At 49.0% G+C, this 21,156-nt stretch overlaps 2 long non-coding RNA genes across 3 annotated transcripts; both read right to left on the bottom strand.

Annotated features, from left to right (window-relative positions):
* Positions 1-682: 682 nt before the first annotated feature.
* Positions 683-11,498, bottom strand: LOC116586982. 2 transcript variants are annotated; one of them, XR_004284250.1, is made up of 4 exons: positions 11,222-11,498; positions 9,098-9,162; positions 4,755-4,842; positions 683-1,406 (listed from the first exon to the last, which is right to left on the bottom strand). It is a non-coding gene; the product is annotated as an uncharacterized LOC116586982 (long non-coding RNA). The 2 variants fall into 2 exon arrangements; XR_004284249.1 differs by lacking the exon at positions 683-1,406 and having other exon boundaries at positions 3,396-4,842; positions 11,222-11,491.
* Positions 11,499-15,419: 3,921 nt separating this feature from the next.
* Positions 15,420-18,704, bottom strand: LOC116586987. The gene is made up of 3 exons (XR_004284251.1): positions 17,279-18,704; positions 16,138-16,447; positions 15,420-15,773 (listed from the first exon to the last, which is right to left on the bottom strand). It is a non-coding gene; the product is annotated as an uncharacterized LOC116586987 (long non-coding RNA).
* Positions 18,705-21,156: the final 2,452 nt, after the last annotated feature.

The following is a 21,156-nucleotide window of genomic DNA, read 5'->3' as shown; positions in this document are numbered from 1 at the left end:
AAGAGCATCCTCTAGGGACTTTTTCCACGCCCAGGACGTCCTCCGTGGGGCACCACTTCTGACTCTTTGATAGTCTAGCTGACCTTGGCTGTCAATAAATCAGCCTGCCGGACTTCAGAGCAGGAGGCCTCCAAGAGCCTGGCATACTTCCCCTCGCAGTGAGGGTGTGACCCGGCCCCTCCCCGGGCTCTCAGGGAAGGCCCTGGTGGGGCCGCCAAGTGGCATGTCCTCTCAAACCATTCCGAGTGAGGGCTGGCTACACCACCCCATTTGTCCCCAGCTCCTTCTGACCAAATTCGAACATTCAGGAAGGTCCTGACTTGCCCTGACTTCCAAACTTTCCAGATCTAGTTTCTCCACCTTATTGACATCTGTTGTGCTCGGAGGGAAATTCTAGACTCCAGCGTCTTTCCTCTGTTGAGAACAGTGGTGATTACCAGCACAGGCCCTGGGGTAATAAGTTAAACTCCGCCCTACCAGCCACTAGCTGTGTGACCCTGAGCAAGTTGCTGAACCTCTCTGGGCCTCTTCTATAGGCTGAACCTCTCTGCTTCTCTTCCTCTATCTATAAAGCAGCGATGGTGAGAATCCCTTTTTCACAGGATTCATATGGGCATTGCAAGGACTAAATGAGTCACTGTATTAAAATGCTTAACACAGAGTGGGCAGTCAATGTTAGCTACCATTACGCGGCCTTGAAACTTCTTCCCAGAAAAGAATCCACCATTTTTCCGTCTCCACCAGCTTGGCACCCCCGGACTTCACACTGGTAGAGGCAGCTCAGTATTATGAAAACTTGTCACAGCCTTGGGGAGCCCGAGCTTGTCTTGCAGGGGTTGAAATATTCTCAGCCTCTGCGGACCACCTAATTCCTGCAGAAAAGGGGACAAGAAGAAAGAAGAAAAGAAACGCCCAGTCCTCCCGCCCTCGCCCCCCCCACAAGGCTGAGGACACACCAGGCTCCCCCACCCCCACCCCCGCCTCTCGCTGCAGATGCATTGGCTGTTTCCGGCCCGGCCCCGGCCCCGCCACCCAGGGGAGGTTTCCCTGCAGATGTTCAGACGCTTCTGAAACGTAAAACCAGGGCAAGCAGAGCTCGTGAGTTCCCAGAGCGGCTCAGGCACGCGGCATCTCTCCCCACCGGCAGCGCCTTAAATACCAGAGGACTTGCCAAAGATGGAGCTGTTTGGTTGGGAGCTCGGGTTTCTCCCGCCGCGAGGCTGAGCGGTGGCGCAGCTGCTCCGAGGTCACGCCCGAGACACGTCCGCACACGCCCGGGCAGGGAGGGGGTACCGAGGCCCCGGGGACGCGGGGGCGCGCCGCCTGCTCCAGGGGACCTGCCGCGTCTTCGTCCCCAGCTCCGCGTCCCAATCCAGCAGCCGGGGATCTGGCTTCCCTCTCCCCACCTAGAAAGCTTTGTTGTTGTTGTTGTTGTTGTTGTTGTTTTTGCAAAACAAAAGGGTTGCGAAAGCTAAACACAAAAGACCCTAAGTGAAGAGAAATGCTGCATTTCAGCGCCGGTCGTGAGCTTTCTTTGTTTTTCAGTTGTTTTGGAATTCAGTCTGTATTGGATCTGAAGTGATTTTTCAACAGACGGCTGAAAGAGAAGAACCTGAATTTGCCCTAGGAAACCTAAAGCCCTGTAACCTTGAAAAGTTAGACTTCCTTTTGTATTACTTGAAATACTTGCGTGCGAATGCTTAGAGCCCTTTGCTATGATAAAAATAGAGGCCCCTGACAGTGTGACCACCTGTGTTTCCCTTGGATTGCATATTTTCCATGGTAAACAAGAAAACACAGATTGGAAATCCATTCATTCCTTCACAAGCAGGCCTCGGTTGAGATCTATTTGTGTTTTCAATCAATGGAAGCCAAACCTTTGCAAGATTAAGATATTTCACGCAAAGAAACTTCAGGACATCTCTTATCCCCTCTAAAGCTATTTCTACAAGAAAGGCCAAGATTTTTTTTTAATGTATTTAATAATTATCATTACCATGTAATTTACTGAACACATATTATAGCACAAAGTCCATGCTTACCTACCTCTGTGGTTCGCAGCGCTGGCTGCAGGTTAGAACCTTCTGGAGGAGCTTTTTAAAATACAGATGCTCAGGCCACACCCCCAGAGATCCTGACTTAATTGTCCTGAACCCTAGCCACTGGCATCAGTGTTTTTCCGAGGCTCCCCAGGTGACCGTGCAACCAGGATGGACTATTGATCTAACCTAGTGAACTTACTTCAATTTCATCCATCCCAGTTGTGCTTTTATAAATGTACTTGCTGTAACTGGAATTCCTTTTTTATAAAATCCAGTAACACTAGTGCTACCAGAGGCGAGCTCAAAACAGATGTGAACTTTTTACTTTATTTGTGTAATTTGCCTAAATAAGTGAAGGCATTCCACCGACACGTCAGAACGCTCGAAGAGAGTGTGCTTGCACGCGTGTGTGTGTGCACACGCGTGCGCGTGTGTGTGTGTGTGTGTGTGTGGTTGCTGTTATTGTCGAGATAATAGATTTTTCTTTCTTCAGGGGTAGAGATAGAAGGGTGTTTTAATAACCAGAAGGTTCTAGGTCAATCAGATCCAATAAGTGATTGGCCAGGTGAAAGAAATTGCATGAAATATTTATTTAACCCGAGAGTAATACCTGTTCTTTGCCAACAGCCTATTTTAGGCCTGGCCTAAGAGAGGGCTTGAGCTGAAGGTTGTAGAAGTAGGCAAGTCTGCGTGCAGGGACAGCCTGGAGCCTATCGAATCCCGAAAGGCCCTATATTATGGCTATATTATGTACTCTGAGTCTCTCCATATGCCATCAGTTACAGAGAGGCACACTTCCCCAAAGTGCCCCATCTAAATGTGACCCAATGACAGAAGTGTACCCAGGGAAAGTCCAAACATTCTCCTAAGTCAAAAAAGATTTACTCTTGGGGTGCCTGGGTGGGTCAGTCAGTTAAGCGTCTGCCTTTGGCTTGGGTCATGATCTCAGGGTCCTATGCCTAGGGCTCTCTGCTCAGCAAGGAGCCTGCTTCCCCCTCTCTCTCTGCCTGCCTCTCTGCCTACTTATGATCTCTCTCTGCCTGTGTCAAATAAACAAATAAAAGCTTTAAAAAAAAAAAAGATTTACTCTTTCTTTATGGAATATCTACTGATTTCATAATATACAGAAGAAATCTAGGGTGCCTGGGTGGCTCAGTGGGTTAAGCCTCTGGCTTCGGCTCAGGTCATGGTCTCAGGGTCCTGGGATCGAGCCCTGCATCAGGCTCTCTGCTCAGCAGGGAGCCTGCTTCCCCCTCTCTCTGTCTGCCTCTGTGTCTATTTGTGATTTCTGTCAAATGAAAAAATAAAATCTTTTAAATAAAATAAAATAAAAAAGAAATCTATAGAGGTTGTTTCATTAAAAAAATAATAATAATAATCGGTTACACTTTGTTCATTAAGCTTAACCTTTTCTCTCGTTGTTTTGCATGAACCTACAAGACCCACCAGGCCATCACCACATCTCACACACACACACACACACACAGACACACACACACACACACACACACGGAAATGGAAATGTAGTCTTTTCATTTAGTCTCTGGTGACCCAGTTCAGGCGGATGAAATACTATCAGATGGTGCTTGTTGATACTGTGGCCAGAACAGTGATTTCTCCAAACATCTCTGGTGGGACTGACATTCAGCCAGGAACATCAGGTGGTTCTGTGGACCTTGGGACTTTACCTATCATTTGTAAACAAACTCAACCATTCGATACAGACACAAGATTCCACTTAATGTAAAAATGCATGACATCGCCTTACGTGTCAGACTGCTGCGTTTCCCCCTTGGCAATAGAGAGATTAACATTTCTGTACGGGGAATGGTTTTGATCTTGCCTTCCAGCTACAGTATTTACATTCCAGTAAAGTTCATCTGGATCCGTTGGTAGTCACATGAATGAACGTGCAGCCCAAGATCATGTTCTGAAATAAAGTTATCATCCAAGGAATGGGGTGGGGGGGTGCTTATCCTAATGATCTAAAGATGAAAATCCCAGAAAGATGCAGATAAGTTTCCTAATGTAAATTTCTACCATAAACTCTGGGTCAAAAAAAAAAAAAAATGTTTTAGGACTAGAACAAGGCAGGAACAAACTGATTAAAGCTTGCTTAGATGAGGAAACTGAGAAAACATCTTGTCAACCCAGATACATTGTCCTGCATAGATGAAAGATGGGTCTGTGCTTTAAAAAATTAAAATTAAAAAATCAATCTAGGTAAGAGAAAGGGACTCTGAAGTGTCAGGCAAGTTGTCACTTCTTGTGTGAACAACAGGGATCAGATCAGAATTACTGACCTTGAAAAAGGAGCTAATGGCACAGTCTCCAAAGGAGAAAATGATTTTTTTAAAATCTCTTTTACTTGTAACGGTATGTAATCTAAGTTTAGGGACAGAGGCCCTTTAATAGAAAAATGTGTTTCAGTTCTATATAATCCAAGAAACATTTCTTGAGCTCCTTCTTTGTACCAGGCACTGGGCTAAGAATCAAGATTCCAAGGTAGGTAAGACTCGGATCAGTTCCTCAAGACGTTCGCCATCAGGTGACATTGCTTACAGTGGAAATTCATGTAAAGTGTTGGTATGATGCTGGGTTCACAGCTGATAGATCTAGCTAGGCACCTCTCAAGGCTTGGGGGAATGACTTGAACATGCCACCAGCTTTGGTCATCAGTTTAATCCAACAGAAGTTCCTTCTGAGCCAGACCTGGGTGGGAGCTTGTGACAGCCACCATGGAGATGGAGAGATGTGTAAGTCGGGACCCCCGTCTTCCAGAGGCTCTCAACCGAGTTTCCTGATAAAAAGGAAAACTAGATGAGCAACTTCAATGATAACTCATTCCCTGCCTGTTAATTGGTTCTCTCCAAGAGAAACTAGACAGAGAGACTTTTGAAATGCTGTGGAAGAAAAATGTTATAAAACCGCGCCTGGGTGGCTCAGCGGGTTAAGCCGCTGCCTTCGGCTCAGGTCATGATCTCAGGGTCCTGGGATCGAGTCCCATATCGGGCTCTCTGCTCAGCAGGGAGCCTGCTTCCCTCTCTCTCTCTCTCTGCCTGCCTCTCTCTCTGTCAAATAAATAAATAAAATCTTTAAAAAAAAAAAAAAAAAAAAAAGCACAATAGGTTAAAACACGGGAATGACAAATTAGCCTTGTTAACCACTTAGTTAATGGCCTTCTTCAGCACATTGGGCTAAGAAGTCAGGAGCTTCTCTGTGTCTGCCACAGACATTTAACCCTCTGCAGAGAAAGAAGTTTTAGCAGCCATCAATGTGCAATTTAATGGGAAAGCAAAGTACTGGTACAATTAAATTCATCAAACCTTCTCTAGACAAGAGTTGAAGCAAGAGGTATCATTTAAGAAAATGTTACATCATGGTGGCTGTGCATGTGGCTCCTTCAGCCATTCCCTCCCCCTCCCCAACCATCTGGGCCTGGAAGGCTTCCTTGTATCTCACTTCTACAGGCCCCTGGGCTGTCTCCCTGGATCTGACATCCCAGCCAGTAGAGTCTGGAGCTGTTCTCTAGTGGGGTCGTGATCTTCCCCATTAGTCTGTGAAAACCTGACATTAGAGATCACATCTCCTCTCCCCTCCCCCACCTCCCCACTCCTGTCTTGGGCCTTGTGTATGATATGGCAGAACATGGCCTGACAGGAGAAGGGGAAGCCTTCTATTTGAACCAGAAGACCTGGAGACCATGTCCAGTACAACCACTGACTAGTCATTGACCCTAGAAAAGTAACTTTCTCAGTCTAGACTTTAGTATCCCCATCTATAAAGTGAAGAGGATGGGCTATACATTTGTTGAGGCCAACCCCTTCATACTCTACAATCATGTGTTTTCTAGCAAATGCTAAATGTCTACTTCTCTCCACATACATACACACACACACACACCACTTCCCATCTCACTTTTCATTTCTTCTTCTTTTTTTTTTTTTTAAGATTTTATTTATTCATTTGATGGACTGCCTGGGTGGCTCAGTCAGTAAAATGTCTGCCTTCAGCTCAGGTCGTGATCCCGGGGTCCTGGGATCAAGGCCTGTGTCAGGCTCCCTACTCAGGAAGCCTGCTTCTCCCTCTCTTCCCCTCTCAAGCTCTCTCACTATCCCTACCTCTCTCTCTCTCAAATGAATAATCTTTTTCTGAAAGATTTTATTTATTCATTTGAGAGAGAGCACGCATGCACACAAGCTTCATGGGGGGGAGGGGGGTGGTAAAGGGCGGAGGGAGAGGGAGAAGCAAACTCCCCACTGAGTAGGGAGCTGCCCACAGGGCTCCAGCCCAGGACCCTGAGCTCATGACATGACCCAAAGGCAGATGCTTAACAACTGAGCCACCCAGGTGCCCCCACTTTTCATTTCTCAAATAAGGCAAACATGCAACCTCGAATATACAAACCTCAAATTACTGCCATTAGGCCTCCCCAGATGACTGCTCTGTAGACTGGCATTTTATCCTAACAGCATCAACATGACATTGACCCCAACTCCCACCGAATCCAAAACATATGTGGCCCAATTCTTCACAGAACAGCTTCACGTACAACGCCCGTGTAGAACGGTGCGATTCTACACTAACCTGCCACGGCTGGGCCCGTTTCACGGAAGCAGGCTCTCCAGCCAGCCCTATCGGCACCTAGTAAATTGTCTCCACTCTCCAGAAGCCAGCCACCCCCTCCCTTAGGTACCACATGCACAGCTGCAGATGCGAGTGGGAGACAGGAAGGGAGCGGCTGAAGTTCAAGAAGAGCAAGGGGGAAGAGCCCAGAGAAGAGGAGGGCGAGGGGGAGGAGGGACTGCATTCCTGACACCGGTGAAAATCCGACAGCATTAATCTGCCCTCAGCTTCCAGCGCCTCACCACTCCTAGGAAGAGTTAGAGCCCCGGGTGAGTCTCCAGAGCCTCTGCCACAGCCCTGCCCTCTCCTGCCCTCTCCCCTTTTAGGTGGCCCTAAAAGGAATGTCCTTGCAATCTCTCTCCAGCTGTTTGATCTTTTTAAGCATCTCTCACTTGTCTGTGGCACATGCTCCAATCAAAAAATAGATCTTGGGCGTTCGCGATGGAAAAGGATATTAAATGGCAAAAGCCAGACTCGTGCCAAGGGTGTGGGCAGGCCCTGGATATCCCTGATGACCAGATGTCCTGGATTTGCTAGGATGGTCTTAATTTAAAACATTCTAGTCTCATGTCCCCAGAAGTGCCTTCACACTTGTCCAACCATGTGTCCCTATTTGGGGTTTGGAAAATATAGTTACCACGTGGAGGCTTGATATCCAAGTGTCAAACAGACCCAGTGTTGGCGTCGTGGGGGTGGACAGCGGACAGATATTAGAGCCAGATGGATCTTGGGGTCAAACAGCTCTGCCACTTGTTCTCTGTGCAACTCTAGGCAGCTGGTATTCTTCCTAAGCCTCAGTTTCTGCGTCTAGAAAATGATGGGTTTCCCTAGAAGTCAGAGCCACGGATTTTGACTTATCAGGAAAACCCGTCTCACAAACACTTAATGTCTTCCAGATGTTTCTGTCTGTCTTGTCATATTGTTTGGATTTTGGTCGGCTCCAGTGTGCTACTATTTAAAGCATGGACTGAAACATACAGTTCAGAGTGCCATCTCGAGCAGCTATGATAACGGCCACTGAAATAGCCCAACACTTATACAACGCCCTTCTTTCTTCCCACCCTTCATTCCAGATCCTGCTCACTCCTCAAGATCGATTCACATCCACTCCCCACAGCTGCCTGCCCCGGCCACGTGAGGGACTGCTACATCACTGCTACAGGCTCAGCGGCTTTTTGCCTCTGCTCTCTCCTCCCTCTGATCACCAGTCTCCAGCCCAGCATGTGGACCCCGCCCTTGGGCCCCTGTCCCCACCTGGTGCCCTGATGCCAAGGTGGACAACGGAAGGCGGGTCCTCTATTGGAGCCAGCCAAGCACATATGTGAGCCTGGGGTTCCACTGACCTACTGGTGACCTTAGTCTGGTCCTTGACCTTTCTCAGCCGCAGTGTCTTCATGTGAAAACGAGGGTGAGGTTTCCTAGAACGTTTCCCCGTGAGAAGCTTTTAAAGCCTCTTGTAACCGTGTCTTTTCACACGTGTTTACTACTCCATACGCATACCTTCTCCAGCTCCTATTTCCAGGCATTCAGTGCACAAACTCAGCTTTCAAAACTCTCCATCATCCGGCCACACCCCCAAGCTTCTCAAACTTGCTTTCCAGCTGGCACATGTCTGTGGTACCTGCCGCGTTGGGCTCCTCACTGCTCACTCACCCCTGTCTTTGCACCTGTGCCCAAGCTCTTCCCTTCCCCAGGCATTCCTTCTGCTCGCCTATCCACTGCTAGGAACTGAAGTGTGTCCCCCCAAAGTTCATATGTTGGCACCCTGACTCCCCCAACGTGAGGCATGTTTAGAGATAGGCCCTTTCAGGAAGTAATTACGGTTAAATGAGGTTATAACGGTACCACTCTAATCTGATGGCATTAGTGTCCTTACAAGAAAAGTCATTTGAGCGCCATCTCCCTCTCCCTCTTTTTGCTCTCTGCCACCCCGGTCATACGAGGACACAGCGAGAAGGTAGCGGCTATAAGCCAAGAGGAGAGCTCCCACCAAAAAAACCAATGAACCATGACCTAGATCTGGGACTTCCTGGTCTCCAGAAGGAAGTGTGAGAAAATCAGCCTCTGTTGTTTAAGCCACCCGTGTGTGGCATTTTTCGATGGCAGCCCCAGCTGACTAATAACACACACTGTCCCTGCTCTCTCCTCGCTCCCAGCCTTGTGTCACTTGTCACCTGCCCCTCATGTGCTATAGCACTAAATTAATGAAACTCTATCCTGAGTACTCTGTCATTTCCCCCTCTCAGTGCCCATTCTGTTCCTCCAATAAGGAATGTGAGGTCTGTGCCGCCCAAAGCCCAGCACAAAGCACTGCACACAGCAGAGGCTCAAGACATGCTTAGCTGGCAAAAGGTCACTCACTGATGGAGAAGGAGTAGCGATCCTGAGGGGACAGAAGTCTTTTAGTGCCTCCAGTGGCTCACACTTACCTCCCCCAGACGCTTTCTTCTCTATGTCCCATCTTGGCTTTGTCACCATGGCCCCAGGGAGGGCACTGGCATTTTATCCTAACAGCATCAACATGACATTGACCCCAACTCCCACCGAATCCAAAACATATGTGGCCCAATTCTTCACAGAACAGCTTCACGTACAACCCCCGTGTAGAACGGTGCGATTCTAACTAACCTGCCACGGCTGGGCCCGTTTCACGGAAGCAGGCTCTCCAGCCAGGGAGAGCAGGGGCAAGCAGGATGGTTCACACTAATAACCAGGAATTTCCCCTAACCAGCAATCTAGCTGCCAAAGAGACAGGTGTATCATAGCAAACAGCCACTGAAAATACTTGTCATTTATGGACAAATTTTATATGCAAGCTGAGAAGCACCCAATTTCGTATATTCACCTGCTGTGTTGCCAACCACTCACTCCACAAGTCCCTCCAGACCCAATGCCAGTTGAGGTTATCTCGATTTTATAAGTGAGAAAACTGAGACTTTAAGGAGGGTAAATATCTTGCCCAAGGTCGCACACCTGGTGAGTAACGTTGGAGCCAGTGACGGACGCATTTGAAAAGCACTGATTTGCTAGTGCGTTCAGCCAACAGATAGAGCAGATATCATAAGCTGAACCCCCAAACTATTGTTTGGGCGCTACAGAGAGGAGGACAACATAGTCTATCCTTAAGAAATCTAGAAGGGAGAAGACGATCGTGAGCTCTAAGCACTAGGAAGACCTTAGAAGGACCAGAGATCAAGTGTTTCTGGCATTCCAGGGAGGGGGTGCCCCCCGGCCTCAGAATGAAACACTGAAGGACAAGCAAAAGTGAGGTTCCCATCCAGCGTGGAGATGCAGTGGAGGGGCTCGCTAACCAGGATCACAGGCCTGTAGAACAGGGCACCCCGAGGCACACCAGCCGGGGTGGCAGGAGTAGGACCTCTGGCTGCAGGAGGCTAAGTTGAGGCTAAGCTGCTGGAGTCCCAGGATGCCTGGTTTACCCCCACCCCCCTCCGCGTGTGCCTCCCTCTCAGCTCCTTCTAGTAGGGCTGGGAACTCAATGAGGGGCCTCAGGCCTCAGGCTGAGGAAAGTGATGCCTAGAAGGGGGTTGTCACAGTGTGGCAGAAGGAGCACTAGACTGGGCCTTTTTTTTTTTTTTTTTTTTTTAGATTTAATATTTTGAAAGAGAGACAGAGATAGCAAGAGACAGCATGAGTAGAAGGAGAGGGAGAAGTACATTCCCCGTGGAGCAAGAAGCCTGATGTAGGACTGGATCCCAGGAATCCCGGAGCATGACCCCAGCCCAAGGCAGACATTTAACCAACTGAGCCACCCACGAGCCCCTACACTGGGCTTTTAGAAGTCACTCTGGAGCTACCCAGTAGGCTGACCTTGGATAGGTTCCCCCAGCATGGTTGGGCTTAAAAGGCTTCAGTCTAGGGGATTTCTGAGGCCCACCTGATTCCCACTTAAACCAGGCACTTGGCTGAGGTTGTGGGTCTCTGAGAAAATGAAGGACCCCCAGATCCCCTGCCTGGCCCTGGAAGAAGCTGTTTTTGATGTGGGGGAAGTAGGCACAGTGGGGTTTTCTGCTCAGAGCTCGCAGGTCATTGGGCCCAACATCGGGGCGCCTGGTGGAGGACCAGAAAGGTGCGCCCCTCAGACACCCGGGTGGGGAACACCTTCGCACCTCCCCTCCAGCCACAGGCCCCGCCCGCTCCCCTGGCCCTTCTCTGAGTAGGGTCTGCGCCTAGAGGGCTGCTCCATACCCCGCGGGTAGGCGGGTGGAGCCGACGGAGACTAGATCGTCCTCGGCTCCCCTCCAGGGAAAGGCCCTCCCAGGGCCCCGAGGCGATAGGGGGAAATGCGCCCAGCCTGGGCGGCGGGCGTCTCCTGTTTCCCCGCTGGCCGGGCGGGCGCGGGGCAGCTGCTGGGAGGTGAGCAGAGCAGCGTTTTCCCACAGTCTGGGGCGGTGACACATGGCGCTCACACATTCCACAGCCGCCGCCGCGCCAGGCCTGGCCGCGAGTCAAGGCAGCGCGGAGCTGCCGCCCGCAGGTTCTGACTCCCGCCCCGCCGCTCCGCCTTCTCCAGGCCGGCCGGCGTCTGGACCTACCGGCGCGGGCACTGCGCAAGTCGGGCGGCCGTGGCAAATCTTGATGCTGAAGGTCCGCGGGACAGCGACCCGAAGAAAAGAAGGCTAAAGGGAGCTCCTCCCAGCATGCACAGAGCCGACTCCCACTTTCTCAGGCCATCCTCTGGAAAAGACAAGACTGGCACCCTGGTGTCAGCCCCAGCGGGTCTGGGCGGGGTTTGTACTGGACTCAGGGAGGGGAGGCTAGCTGCAGGCCGCAGTGTTCTAGTCTCCAGATTGGGTGGGAACTGGCATGTGGGGTGGGGGACACTCTGTATGGTGGGGGCAGCCAATCCCGCCGGAGAATCCCCTCCCACAATTCCCTGTTTGGGAAAGGACAGTGGAAGTGTTGATGAGCCCACTCCAGGGGACCATTTGACAGACGCAAAAACAGACAAGTGGAAAACGCCTCAAAAGTGGGTCCTCGGAATCTGGGGTGAACATCCGTTTCTTTGGAATGGTGGGCATTTCTGTATTTTGCTTCACCTGGGTTTCTGCATGGACTTCCCAGGATCCCTCTAACTCTATCAGCTCCAGAACTGGATCTAACTGCCTAGGTCAGATATGCCCTGGAGCTGGAGATCCCGGGGAGCTTTCTGGCTCCCAGAAGGCCACAAAGCAAGGAAGCCTCCAGGCCTTCTCCAGGGGGGCTGTCCAAACCCTCCAGGACAGGAACTGTTCTGGAAACTTCACTATTTCCGGAGCTGTCTTACGCACATTGCCTTTAATTCCAACAACACCCCCGTGAGACCTGTGCTGTTATTACTCCTGGTTTATACCTTAAAAACGAGGATTTAAGAGCTGAAGTCACTTGCCCGAGGTCACATAGCTACAAATGAGCTTGACCCCAGGTTTGTCTAACTACCAGCCCAGTGCTCTGTTAACTGGGTCTTGAAGTTTAGATGCAGGTCAGATTGGATTCCGTGCACATTGCACAGGCCCGTTTCCCCCCCACCTCCCCATGCCACACACAAGAATGCAGCGCTGCCCAACTTTGACCTTTCCCCAGCAGAATCACAGTGGATCCTCGGTGAGTCCTTACTGAGGATTCTCAATGGCTCTTGCTTTGATAGAACCTGGTAGAGTTTTTCAAACTCGCGTTTGTTCTGTAACGTAAACTATCCCCATATGTATTCTTGACCATTACCACGCAACCGAAAGGAAAAGAAGTCAACCATGAAGACTCACAAGGTCCTGAGCTCATTCAAGTTAATTCACTCAATCGGTTAGCATTCCCTGTGGGTCTGCTGTGGGCCAGCACACGGAGATGAGCGAGGAGGATGGGCATGCACAAATAAGAATGCAATCCAGAAGACCCACGATCCCCACTTGGGACTCCCAATCAGCGAAGTCAGAAAGACCCATAAAGACACAGTTACATCTTAGCATCATCAAAGTGGTATGGATTAAGTGGGGTACAGTGTTCAGAAATGCTGCTAGTTCTTCAGAAAGGGCACCCTATTTATGATAGACAACACATGAGTGGTTCCCCAGACAGAGGCAATGGGGAAGGCCACTTCAGGCAGAGGGTGTGCCACGGGATAGCTCAGAGAGGACACAGGAAAATATGAGCCACAAAGAAAACACACTGATAAACTGTATAATATCAAAATTGTCAATGTGTGCTTGTAAAAAATTACAACCCGAAGAAAATAAACAGGCAGACCACAGACCAGGAGAAAATATTCTCAAAACGTAAATCTGACAATGGGCTTACATGCAGAATATAAAAGGAATGCCTGCCACTCCATAATAAAAAGAAAACCCAATTTTTTTTAAATGACCAAAGGTTAAACAGACCATTATGAAAGATACACAGATGACTGTAGTAAACACATGTGAAAGCCCTCAGCATCAGCAGTCACCAGGAAAATTTAAACTAAAACTACAGTGAGATCCCCACACACACACACCTACCAGAAGGGCTTAGAGGAAAAACTGACAACAGCAGATGTTGGAGAGGATGTGGAGCAATTGGAACCCTCCTACATCACTGATAGAAACAACCAATGGGGGGCGCCTGGGTGGCTCAGTGGGTTAAAGCCTCTGCCTTCGGCTCAGGTCATGATCCCAAGGTCCTGGGATCGAGCCCCGCATCGGGCTCTCTGCTCAGCGGGGAGCCTGCTTCCTCCTCTCTCTCTGCCTGCCTCTCTGCCTCCTTGTGATCTCTGTCTGTCAAATAAATATGTAAATTAAAAAAAAAAAAAAAAGAAAGAAACAACCAATGGTACAGCCACTTGGGAAAAGTTTCTTAAAAAGTTAAACATACATCCACCCAGTGGTATAGGGGTAAGCGTTTAATGCTTCTGGGCTCCCCAGAAGAAAAGCAAGCCCAATCCGTGCCATTTGCTAACCTCCCTGGTAGGAACACTCCCATGAGGGCCAATTTCGAGCTGCCAACATGACTCGAGTGAAAGCTGTGTTGGGAATAGATGAGCCTTTGCTAGCCAGCCCCAGTCCCATCCAACGCACCATCACACACACCCTGTGACCCATGAGTTCTGCTCGCAGGTATGCACCTAATTTTCATAGATGAAAATCTATGTCTCCAAAAAGTCTCATACATGAATGGTCGTGGCAGCTTTTTTCATTATAGGCCCAAACTGAAATTACCCAGAGACGCTCATTTTCAGAGAACAAATAAAACAAGCCGCACTATATTCATACAATGAATACTACGGATGGGTGAAATTGATCTCCCGAAACATGCAACTGCGCAGATGAATCTTGAAAATACAGCGTTGTGTAGAAGAAGGCAGACCTGAGAAGAACACCCTGTATGATTGCATTTATATGAAACTCTAGGCTAGTCAAATCTGAGCAATGCCCCCAGAAATCAGATCAGCATGGCTGGGGGAGGCAGTGATGAACTGGCAAGGGCCCCAAGCCAGCTAAAGTTCCAGACCTTGACATGCATGGGTCAAAACAGAACACTTAAGATCTGAGCATTGCACTGTTTGTTGATTCTAAGAAGAGGAAAAGGCACCACAGCTAAAAAGGCTGGATTCCCTCCACTTGAACGCCCAAGGTACCTCAGGGGGCAGAGGACCACAGGCCAGCAAGGGGGCCCCCAGAAGCAGCTGGTTCAGCACAGAGGCCTCAGGGAGTAAACTGTGTTTCTCTTGTTTTCTTTTAGCAAAACCAACAAAGCATTATTTGCTTTTGCCTCCCACTGCGGTTACTAGGTCCCCCAGCCACAGGGCAGAGTATGTGCTGGGCAGTCATGGGGCTCTGAGGTCGCAGGCCTAGTCATCCCCACCCACTGGCTCGTCTCTCCTCCATCCCCCACTCTCCTTCCCCCAGTTTTGAAGAATCCATTCAGGGAACTTGAATGCCACTTCACCGTCCAGTTGTCTCCACTCCTTTTTATTTTCCTCTAACACTCCCTACCTCCTTCCAGAACCTTCCATCTCTCTTCCACTTACACCCAGATAGGGAGATCTATGCTAATTATTTGATAGCCCAGGGCAGTCAGGAAGCTCTATCTCCAAGAGTTCTACAATAACTGAAGCACAGAAATTGCTGAGGAACTTGTGTGTGAAGTTTAGAACATCGTCCTGCCAGTGCTTCACTTGCTGTGTGATCTTGGGAAGATTACTCAGACTCTCTGGTCTCCAGTTTCTTATTCGCAAGGTAGAGGAATCAATTCCTACCCCAGTGGGTTCCAGCGATAAAATGAGATAATTTGTGAAAAAGTCAGCATCTTTGGGAGACTTAAAGTTTAATGTCTGTTTCTTTTTTCGTATTTCACTGTAACTAATCCTTACCATAAACATTTTAATGATACTATTGGAAAAAGATCGCACAACTCTCCAGAGTCACGCACCTAAGGAGACGCAGACAGGATTCTAGCCCAAGTGTCTGCTTGTCTTCCGGTCCTCAGCACCCAGGGAGCAACTGTCCAGCTCAGGGCGCAGCAGTGGACTCCACCCACTGGACCTTCCATTTCTGCAGTTCCAGAAAAAGAGCCTAAGAGGGCAGGTGCGGGAAGGTAGAAAGGCTCTTGTCTCACACAAAAACAGTACAATTCCTTTCACACCCTCTTACCTCCCACTCCTTAATGAGTCTCTTAGAAACATAGAGTCTCCTTGACTTTTCAAAGTCGTATAAAGAGTTACTTGTAGGACTCTTAGAGACCGAATGTGAGGCACTTGTGAAGCTTCACACAATGCATGAAGTCTCCTTTTGCCTTTCTATATTTTATTCACACCCTTTCCCATCACGGAGCTCGGCCAGTCAGTGTCTAGGGGCCCCCACCCCTTTCCCTTCCTTCCCTCCCACTCCCTCCACTGTAAAACTGGCGGGTTCCAAAGTCCTCCTTAATTGCCTCCATGCAATGCCCAAAGTTAATGTTTCTTCAATCTTCTTTCTTCTTTGACCTTCTTTCTTGACTAGTCATTGTGTCCCCACGCAAGCACACTACTTCCCTATCTCTGGGCCTTTGCTCACACGTTCCTTTCTTTACACTTTGCTCATCCTTCAGAACTCGGTTCAGGTGCCAGCTCCTCCGTGGTGCCTTCTCTGAGGTCTCCAGCTGGAAGGGATGTCTCCCGTCATCCGAGCCCCACAACACTTTCCCAAACCTCCTCATTATGGCACTCATCGTCATGTCTCCTTAGTGTATGGGTGAGTGAGCTACACAGACAGGCAGACTGATGAGTTGACCGGTAGATGGATAAATGGATAAATGGATAAATGGATAGATGGATGGATGGAAGGATGGATGGACACACGCACGCGTGAATGCATGGATTCATCAGTGGATGAATGCATATGGATGGATGCATGGAATTTATATATGAATTTTTGAATGGATAAACATATAGCAGGCCAGCAGCATTTCCCAGAGCTATGAGACATCTCATTTTCGGGCATCTGCGTCATGTTAATATATTTACCCGATCAGTGGTCATTCAGCAGCTTCTATGTTTTGTCTCTTGGTCCACACTGTATTTCTGACCTCAAGAAAACACACTGGGCATATTTAATTCAGGCTGAACCCCAAGGCCTGTGCAGTCAATATTTACAGATGACGAAAAGCCAAATATATTTCAATTTGTCCCTTACCTGAAACCTGATGAGATGTTACTGGCATTCTAAAGAAAATGTTAATATATTTCTTGTTTCTGCTCTTTGGGTCCCAGCAGAACCTTTGGGCCCCAGGTCAACCAGTCCAACTGCTCATTTCTCAGATGAGGAAACGAAGGTCTGTAGAGAGAACGTGGCTAGCACAAGATCACGTATGAAGTGAGACTAAAATTCTACCTGACTTCCAGCCTCTCACTTGGTCCTTTATGCCTTAAGAGTTAGAGCCAATGGACTGGCTTATCTCTTCTAGGTATGTTTCGAAGCTTGATGAAAAGCAAGAAGGTTTACAAAGAAAATCCAAGACCTCTCAGAAGAGGCGTAAGATTTCTCTCACTATCTATAGTCTTTCTGTGTTTAACAGCATTAGATCCAGGGCCTTTACTTTCCAAGGTGTCGTTTATTACAACAGCAGGAAAAATGCTATGCCCCTGACCCCTTCCTGTGAGCCGTGGAGGATTCCAGAGTTGTATTTACACGTAAGCTCCCCTAACAAGGAAAAGGAAGATTTGGAGACCTGCATGTTGTAGGCTCCGACTTCTCTTGGTTTAAAAAAAAAAAAGTCTAATATCCACTAGGACATGGCAGCATTTTGAAGAACTCCTCTATTATCAGACCAAAAATCAACCATTTCTCTGCTCTGGCAATATAATCTGTTTTCATAGGTTTTACTGAAGGACAAAATACCCAGGTAAGCTTCTGTGTGTTACCAATTCCTCTGAGTTATCTAGAGAAGGCTCTGGTTTCTCTAATCCCCCCAATACCAGTCAACAACACTCCCCAGGAACTTTTTAAAACTTCCATCCAAAGTTTTCTGAGACACTGCCACTTGTATTTTTGTATTATAAAATCATTTCTTGATGACCATGGCTCAAAACCTCAGCTGACGTCCTTTAAAAAATACCACTAAGCTGCCCCAAAACTCTTCATGAAGAACAAAAAGCACGACTTAACACGTTCGTCGTAACTGTAGCCAGTGACGATGCGTGGGCACATTTTTCTTTCCTTGTCCTTCTCTCCCGGAGAGCCCAAAGATAATAGGAAGAAAGTGGGAGAGTAGCCAGAGGACGGGGGCTTCAGGGGAGGGTGTCTCTCCAAGAGGTTGACCTCCTCCCCAAGCGCCCAGGCAGCAATTATGACTGGTCAACCAACCTGAAACGCGTCCTGCTTTTACGAATTTTCAATCAATACCCCAAGTGCCAGAAGTTTCTTTTCACATTAAAAAAAAAAAAAAAAAAAAAAAAAAGGAAGAAAGGAAGAAGTCCGAACAGTGGACAAAACGCAGGCTCTGTGGCCCCCCACTCCAGCTTCGGAAGCAGCGACAATAGGGAGAAATCAATGCGCAGAAGCACAAGGCAGCTTTCAGACACCTCTTGACCTTGTCACTTCCTGGGTAATTAAGAGGCACTACAGTTCCGTGTCACTGTCAGGAACTGAATGTATATCGATAGATAGATATATATGTTCTTAAAAGATTCTTTTTCCACAGCCTTGGTCAGGATCCTGCCAAAGAAAAGGGGGGAAAGAAAGGCGTTCTGTCGAGTGGGCACTGAAAGGAACATGAAAGGAGAAACCTAAATTTTTCCGTGCGGTCTCTCCTGACATGGGAAAATGGCGCAGACAAGAATAGACGGCTTGTTCGCCCTTGTTTTTCTCCTTCCTTCCCTTGACAGATTATCTCTGGGAATGTGGTGGAGGCAGCAGGGTACTGCCCCTGCCCCTGTTCTTCTTCAGATCCCTTAAGAGCGGTCATGCAAACCCCGAGGTCTCCAAGACAGACTGCGTGTCCCTCCTGCGGAGGAGCCAGAAGGAGCCGCTTCCCTTCTGGGGGCCTCAGTTCCCACACACGAGAGAAATTGGACTAAACCCTCTTTGGAGCTTTTTTTCTGGGGTTGACGTTTATGGAGGCCGTGAGAGATGGTTGCTGTCTGCCGAGCCTGCCAAGGAGACAGAGGGACTCAGGGTTCTGGGACAGCAAGAGTGGGTCTCCCCACACGTGTCTAGCAAACACCAGCCCCGGAGGCCACTCAAACCCTTAGGGAAGCTTGAGGCTGGCACTCTGTGAGGGGGTTGGCTCAACCTGCTAGGAAGCAAAGCTGTGAAGATACTTTGCCCGCTAGGACTCTGGTGGCTCTTGGGCAAGTCTGTTCTCTTTCCCAATGGCTCTAGTCTGCAGGCCCCCTTCCCGAGAGGGCTGATGACAGTCTACTTTATCAATGCATACAGGTAGCCTCTCCATTGTGAACTCTGAGCTTCCGGAGCCCTCAGCCCTCGCTGACCATCTCTGGGTCCCTCTTAGCTCCAAGCCCTGCACCAACATGTAGGAGAGGCTCCGTGAATGCTTACTAAGCCAACATCTGAATTTATTTATTTATTTTTAAAGATTTTATTTGTTTATGACAGAGAGAGGGGGAGCTGCAGGCAGAGGGAGAAGCAGACTCCCCACTGAGCAGGGAGACTGATATGGGACTTGATCCCAGGACGTTGGGATCATGACCTGAGCCTAAGACAAACATTTAACTAATGAGCCACCCAGGTGCCCCCAACATCTGAATTTAAAGACCCAAAGGGGAGCAGGAAGTTTGTCGGTGTTGAATGCGTCAACAAGTCACCTCCGTGTAAAACTGAGAGTTTTATTTCAGCAAAACTAGTCATTTCACGAAGTTCTGGGTAAGTGGTTTCATACCTGGAGGACAAGAAGCTGTCCTCTCTCTGGGCCCACTACTAACACAGCAACCAGTTGTGCGAGCCAGTAGCTTTGAGGGATGTTACTGGTGAGTGAGGTCACCCACTGAGGTTTTCCTCCTGGGTCTGCCAGCTCTGGCCCTTGGCACAGAGGCTTTCGTATATAGTGAGTGCCGTGGAAAACCTGTCCCGGGCGGCGAGGCCCGGGGGAGAGGGCACTGATCCCCTGTGGTAAGTGGCGTTGTGTGCTGTCTTGGGGTCCTGACACGAGCATGGGCTCCCAGCAGGCAGCAAAATACTGTGGAAAATGCATTAACTGTCAAACCGAAGATGTCCCCCTTCTGCTCCCTGAATATCAGAGTATAAACATAGTAGTGAGCAAGGAAGAGATTTGCACTCCTCTGGAGGAAAAGTGCAATAACGTGTTACGTTACATGTTTGTAACTCAGGTGGAGCTTGTCTCCACCTTCTCTCCTCTCATCGGATCAGTGCTGGGTTTTAAAGCATTCCTGCCGAAATGAAGAAAAGCCGGGTCCCAGACACCGTGGCTTCCTTTGCAACCCCCACCCCAGAGGAGGCGTCAGACACGGTGATCCAGCCTGAGCAAGGGCCTCCTCTCCCCAGGTACAAAAAGATCATTATTACTTTGGGATCCTGGCTACTTTTCCTCCCAGCCGGCTAAAAGCCTTCTGCATTTTCTCTGACAGAGACTTGAGGGGCAAGAGGGACAGTATTACAAGGCCGGGGGTGGGAGGGAACTGGGCACAGAAAAGCAGAGCTGGTCACTCGGGTGAAATGAGTAACAGTGGCCGAGGCACTACATCTTTAGGGGCTCAGCATCCACTCTAGCAACCTGAATCCTCAGAAAATCACCTGAGGGGCACCTGGGGGGCTCAGTGGGTAAAGCGACTGAGCCTGGGTTTCAGTCCAGGTGACGATCTCAGGATCATGAGATCGAGACCCCAGGGGGCTCCACACTCATCGCAGAACCTGCTAGAGATTCTCTCCCTCTCCCTCTGCCCCTCCCACTGCTTGCCCGTGCTCTCTCTCTCTCTCTCTCACTCACTCAAAATAAAAACAAAGTTTAAAAAAAAAAGTATCTGAGAGGAGACCAAAGGGAAGTTAGAAAGAGAAGCTAAGACACAGCTAACCTTTTAAGAATAAAACACTGAAAACTAGTAGCTAAAAAGCAACTTTCTCCACCATAGCTATCCCCTAGAACATTCGGGGGTGACAACGGAACCGCTCCAGTCTGTGCCGTCCAGCATGGTAGCAGCTTGCCATGTACAGTTATCAAGCACATGAAATGTGGGTGATGGGAGTGTAAAAACGGCATTAAATCATACTGCATCTGATTAACTTAAACAAATTTAAGTAGCCCCATGTGTCTGGTAGCTACCGTTTGGACAGCACAGCTCCATACTCACGCGCATCATCCAAAACATTACAAAACTTCAAGTATTTGGGGACTTGTAAAGCCTTAAAACCTGAATAAGACAATAAACAAACCAACAGGAGGAAGAGGCTTCTTCGCTCTCCCTTAGCACCCAACCAGGACTACATTTTCAAAGTCCGTTCAGGACCCAGCTGGAGCCGGTCACAAAGCCTGCCCCGAGCCAGCCGGCAGGGACATGCCTGCCCCAAGATGCCTCTTCTCCCTCCCATGGCCCTGGGCACACCCTGGTCCCTGCCGTCCCTGGCCATCCCGGCGCTGATGACCAGATGCAGGTTATCTGGCTGACTGTAAGCTCCCAGAGTGCAGGGACTGGGTCTCCCCCCACCTCTGAATCCCTCCCTCGCGACACTAGCCCCTAGTCCCAAGCATGGGACTCATACCCGAAAGAGGGTTGTTTTGAATAGAATGCTCAATTTTTATTTCAGAGACTATTGTGATTACAAAATAGGCTGTGGACTGAACATTTGTGTCCCCTGCCCCCAGAATTCATATGTAGAAACTCTAATCCCCAAAGCGATGGTATTTGAAGTTGGGGTCTTCAAAAGGTAATGAGGTTCGGAGGCGGTCATGAGGGTGGAGCCCCCACGAAGGGATTGGTGCCCTTATAAGAAGGACATCTCTCTCTGCCATGTGCAAGCACAGCAAGAAGGCAGCAGCCTTCAAACCAGGAGGAGGGTTCCAAACAGATGCC

Source organism: Mustela erminea, chromosome 1, assembly GCF_009829155.1.
Source record: "Mustela erminea isolate mMusErm1 chromosome 1, mMusErm1.Pri, whole genome shotgun sequence".
NCBI classification, from domain to species: Eukaryota; Metazoa; Chordata; class Mammalia; order Carnivora; family Mustelidae; genus Mustela; species Mustela erminea.
This window is presented reverse-complemented; position numbering and strand designations above follow the sequence as displayed.